Raw genomic sequence first — 6,177 nt, 5'->3', positions numbered from 1 at the left:
ACTCAAATGTAAGTACCATGAATGTTTGGGCCTTATTTGTCTTGTCCTGTATCCCATCTCTAGTACCTAGAACAACATAACTCAGTAGCTGTTTAGGAAATAAATAAACCATATAATGGAAAAATAGTCAAGATACTCACTGCTTTTCTGCCTGGACTTTTGAGTATTGACTTTCTGGATACCTTAGAGAATGGTTACTTCATGGACTTGTGGTACTAACAGCTTGTGTGAACACTGCCTGGAGAGCATAGTACTTTTGGATGCCAAGACAAACCTCAGAGCATCCACTGTCAGCTGAGCCTCAGCCAACTGGGTGGCTCTTTTGCCAGGTGCCTTTCTAGTAGGAAACATCTAGTTCAGGATAAGTAATTAAATAACATCGATGCCATCATCTCCCTACCTGTTCCCAAGAATGATATGACTAATTATACAGTACTCTTTCCCACTGTGTCAAACACAGCTTCACATTCACAGTACTTCAGTTAGCCAATACCAACTGATTAGAAGTGATATCTTTGTCATTTCAGAGCTAATCCAACCTCAAACTGAATGCAGAAAGCCATGCAGATCATTTAGCACCTATTTTGGTAATATTCATGAGAAGGAGCATATCGCTCTTACTCTTAGCATTTAGAAGAATACTGAATTTTAGAAGGATCTCCTAAAATGAATCCCAAACCTAATCATTCATACATGGGTCCTAGTTTTTCCCTCTAGGTGGTCAAAGAATAGAATTCTTCATTTATCAAAGTTTTTTTTTTTTTTGATGTTCTTTAATATCAAGTCTGAACTAATAACAAGAGCTGATATTTATGAAGCCTTTATTATATGCCAGGCATGGTTATAATTACTTGAAAATAACTCATTTAATTTCCAGAGCAGCTATCTTTATTACCATTTTACTGATAAAAGAAACTGGGAGGCAAAGTGGTCTTTCCATTAATTACTCTTTTTCTTCCCTTGTTCTTGGACCATTGTCCTATCTCTGTTATGAATTTCATATCACTGCATTATGATTAGTTGTGTACATGTTTCTGTCTCATATTAGACTTTAGCTCTTCAGGGGTACATGTACATCATTATCTAGATGCCTAGCACAGTATCTGGAACACTGACAGTGTTTTGTAAAGATTTGCTCTTTAGTGAAAAGATGTAACAACAATTTTAGAAAGGGATTCCAGCTCGGTTTAGTTGAGGACATAATTGCTAATTGAATTAAATTATTCTGGATCAAGTAAACATGAGTCAAGAATGTGGAAGAACCATTTAGATATGAACTCAGAGCCAAGCAACCTTTGAAAAGTCATGCAGAATTAGAGACGTGCCAGAAAATGAAAAAGAGACATGTGAAGATCCAACTAAAAATATTTTTAAAAATAAAGAAACTACAGAATAGTGAACTCCTCTATTCATGCTGATGATCATATTTGCTGTTTTGGGTGCTAAACTTAAGAGTGGTATTGACAATCAAGGTAACATCTAATAGGGTGTCCAGAACCGTGAAGGGTCTGATGCTCTACTGTGCAAAGAATGGAGGTATTGTGCTTGGAGAGGAAAAGATAGAAAGAGAGGTGATCTCTCTTTTTGCAATTATCCTGTGTGAAGAATAAATTTTGAACTGGAGCTTATAAGCAGGAGATATAGGGAAATGATCAGAAGGCTATTCTGGGGAAATTTCTCTCATATGTGATTCTTAAGGGCTACTCTGTGGAAAGAGAATTATTCAATATTAAGCATGATGCTATCTTCTGGGTTGGACATTTAGAAGATTAAATATGGAAGTCATGGTGACTCCATTATCAGATGTCTCATGGAATGACTCAGATACATGGAACTTGAGAATCAAATGCTTCAAAAACCTTTAGATCCAATTCAAAATGCTAATTTCAAGTTTCCAAACCCTTAATAACTTGGGCTAGGTCACTGTGAGGTATGACTATCTATCTATGACATATGAGCTCAAGAATTCTGTAAAGACTTTCATTAGTTCTCCAAACATTGCTCTTACTTGCTTGCCTAAAATATCTGGGTAAGAATTGTATTCTTTCACTTCAAATTTTCTATTTTGTTGCATGCAAATGTATGTATGAAAGAAAACATTCAAACTATTATCAAGCTTTTTTACCTTATTTTAAGGAGAGGCAGATCAACACTTGATAGAGAAGAGCGTGAAGGGGCTGAGCTCTTAACTGGGAAAGAAGGCTGTTTATTATGGAAGAAAAATGAGATCGACCGAGACTTGTGGGCCAGCATGGACCAACCAATAAACTTTCTTCCCCTTGGGCCTAGGACTATGTCCAGAGTTTGTATATTTGTTAACTTAGATTTGGGTTCCCCAAAGTGTATTCCAAAGAAACACTATTCCTGCAAGATTTGTCTCAGAAAAGGGACTCTAAAGTCAAATAAGTTTTTGAAAACTGGATTCTAGCAAAATAGACAGACAATTTGGTAAACCAGATTTAAATTCATGGTTCCCAAATGATTCACCTTGGTAGGAAAAGAGAGTGTTTTGTTAGCACTTATTAACATTCCATGAGTTTTGTGTTCCCTGTGGGAAAAACTGCTTATTCAACTTCATAGAAATATAAATCAGTTGGAGGGCTCTAGCTAACAGTTACCACATTTCATCCATAAAGAACTCAAGAAGAAATTAGATTGTGTGGAAGGCCCTTATTTGTGGAATTCTTTATTCACCATACTTTGGTACCCCCCTTGACTAATGACCTTCTACAAGCAGAACTGTAAAGAACTGAAAGACACGTCTCTTTATAATTGACATCTTATTTATTTCAATATATGCCAGTTGTCGCTCTATTTTTTATGCATTCTGATTGTTATGCCTTTGAACTTTTGCCCTGAAGCAATTTAATCATGATTGGTTCAATTGTGTAAATCCAATAAACAAGTCTTGGCCAAGGTCCCTTGGAGGTATTTTCCTGACATTTCTCTAAGTGTTTACAAAGCCCTTTTACCCAGTCTTAGAACCATAGTCTTTGTCATGTGTTCCTGAAACCCAGAACTTTAAAGAAAAAGCATCTTAGATCACTTAAAGGCCCTTCTTATGGAAAAGACTTTTTTTTGATTGATTTTTAAGTCTCTAATTTTTTTTTTTTTTATTTTTACCTTAAAAACAGTCTGGGCAAAGGCATAGCCACAAGGAGTCAGTTACTACAACCGCATCCAGTCTTTAAATGGAAATATGACTAGCAAAGTTCAACTTTTTTACGTCTCTTTTTCCAAAGGATAATTTCCAGGTCTTTTACAAGGTCTAAGTGTAGCCTAGTTCAGAAGGGTGTTTTCTACTACTTTTAAATATAGTTACTCTTACTTTGAATGTAAAGATGTTCTTTTTCCTTTTGGTTGAAGCTAAGTACTGCTCAAAAATTTTCTTCCACAATAACTGTGCAAACTAGATGAAAATAGAGTTATTATGTTTCACCCCAGAGTAACATAAAAGCACAATGTGGAACCTCTGTCTAGGACATGACTCTCCTCCAGTCTTTCCTAGGAATTGTAAATATAGGTGGGAGATTTCATATTATTAATTAAGAAACTTGAGAAAATTTTCATTTTAATAGTCCTTGTCTTCCTTTTGAAAGGGAGAAAAATGAGTCACTTACGCGAACATAATTTTATTTCTTCAAGCTGTTTAAAATAGTTGTTTTCATGTGGAATAGCCACATCAGCTTGTAAACTGATATATAAGAACTTAAGTTAAAATGTTTCCACTCCATATACTAATGTTTAGCTCTGATATTCATCCAAGAATTGGACCCCTCAGAATTATAGCATCTGTTTATGTTTGGTTAATTTTTTATAATCTCAGATGTTTTCGTAAATTCTGAATTAAAGAGAAAACTGCTGGGGCCAATTTGTGTGGGTAGTCTAAATGTAAGAGTATACCATCACTGTGCGAGGATGTTTTTGCCTTTTTTCCCCCCCACAGCTTGTTATTACAGATATCACATTTCCACAAATGCTTCCATGCCTTAAAGAGAGCGCGCGCGCGCGCGCGCGCGAGCGAGCGAGAGAGACTGAGAGACTGCATAGAAAATGGTCCATTTTATCTTGTTTCAGTTAGATTATAATATTTGGGATTTTGGCCATTTGCACCATTGAGAAGATGGTAACAAATGGGTTGGTCAGTTTTAACTCTATCTTAAAATTTTCTAGAGTTCATAGATGTTTCTGGTTTCTTAAATTAGTTCAATATGCTTTTCTTTGATAGTAAAAAAAAAAAAACAGGGTCAATGAACAGGATGACTAGGGACACAGAAATGTTATTGTTTTTTTATATGTACTTTGAAGAAAAAATAGTGACAATGAAAATGTGGAACACTGTAAAAAAGGCCCAAATTCTGGGTCTTTCCAAATTACTGATGGATTCTCACTGAGTGATTAAGAACCCACACAGTATCTTTATTTAGCTCTTGCCAAAAACATAAAGGGAGAAGTTCTTTTCATGCTTTATTCACTTTACAAAGAATTGAACAGGCAGAGACTTTTCAAACAACTATAAGGTTGCACTGAAATCTAAAAAAGCCTAAAATTCATGGAAAATAGATTCATCATTTTAAGTTTTGATTAGATTGTAGGGTACAAATTAGATGACTACCTGCAGCTTTTAAGAACTTAAGTATTTATTTGATCATTGTTAGGATATTTTTTAAAAAAATCTCATTATCCTTGAAGACAATGTAATCACAAATAAAAAGAAGCATCTCTGTCAACTGCTGCTCCTTTGCTCTCTAGGTGAAATCTTCTTTAAGTTCTCATTTATGAATGAATGATGTGGGGGACTACACTGGTAGATTGACATTTTTAAGTGAAGGCTAAAAATCCAGCTACTTCTATCTCAGATCATCATAATTTTTCTCAATAAAATGAAGTTATTTATCTAATTTTCATTTAGAAGATGAACTTTTTCAAAATGGTTCTAGTTCTTTTATAAAAATTAATTGATGACATTAATCTGTCTAACTTTTGAATTTTTAATTTCTGAACTAATTTTATGTGCTTTGGATAACATAGTTTCCTCTTTATCAAGAAATGTAATATAATTTCATTGATCATTATAGCTCTGAGGGGTGCCCTTAAAATAATAAGTTATCCTTTATTAATCTTTCCCCTACAAGTTATTTGAATTTTAATTATTTTAGGTAAGGACTTGCCATTTTATTTAAGGAAAATAATCAGTTTTGCAATCAGTTTTGGTTATTAGACATAGAGGAGAACAGTATAAAATATACTATAAGAGAAAGTAGCAAATCTGACTAATAAAGACTGTCAGGTAAGGAAGGGGTGGTACAGGGTCTTAGCTCTGGAGGATGATGGATAAGGCACTCTCAGGCATAAGACCATACATAAGGTACTTAGTACCTCTGAGTTCAGCTAAGAATAATAATATGTTGAAGGGTGCTGTGAGGATTAAGTGAAAAACTAGTGTAACCTGCCTAACATAGTGTCTGGGTTAAATACTATATATCATTCATTTTCAATATATTTGTTCAATTATATATATATAATTTTCATTATATTTTTTCAATATATTTTTTCAATTACATATATAATTGAAAAAATATATTGAAAATGAATGCTTTTCAAGTATTACAGAGATAACATCAAACACTTCCACAAAATTTCAAACTTTCCTTTGTGCAGACTTGTGTGATTTAGATATGACTGAACAGAAAAAATGCCAAAGAAAATGAAATCCTTCTTGCTTTATATTATTATATGTCCTTTCAACTCTATCTAGAAGTGAATATATGCTTATTAAAGCAATTATAGGATGAAAGTGAAAAGGATCAGTTATATCTCAATTAATATTTATATTTCATCTAATGTAAAATGCTAAAATTAGTTCTAATAAAAGAACTAAACAAGTGTCAGGAAATAATTTATCCAAATTAATAATTTGGAAATTCATGAGCCATATTCAAAATTATTTTACTTGAAGGATACCAAGTAATTTTAATGTTATTTAAACAAACACATATTATTTTTATTAAAGCAAAATGTCAAATGCTTCTTTTAAGGTTTCTTTTTTCTATATTTTTAAATTTAACTTCCAGTTTTTACCAAACAAGAGCCTCTAAAACACAATTTAGAAACATTAATATTTTGAAACTTTTTATAATTTATTCATTTTACTATACAACAATATATTTTATTTTA

Source organism: Pteropus vampyrus, unplaced genomic scaffold, assembly GCF_000151845.1.
Source record: "Pteropus vampyrus isolate Shadow unplaced genomic scaffold, Pvam_2.0 Scaffold39, whole genome shotgun sequence".
Lineage (NCBI taxonomy): Eukaryota > Metazoa > Chordata > Mammalia > Chiroptera > Pteropodidae > Pteropus > Pteropus vampyrus.
The sequence above is the reverse complement of the archived record's forward strand: the minus strand, read 5'-3'. Positions refer to the sequence as shown.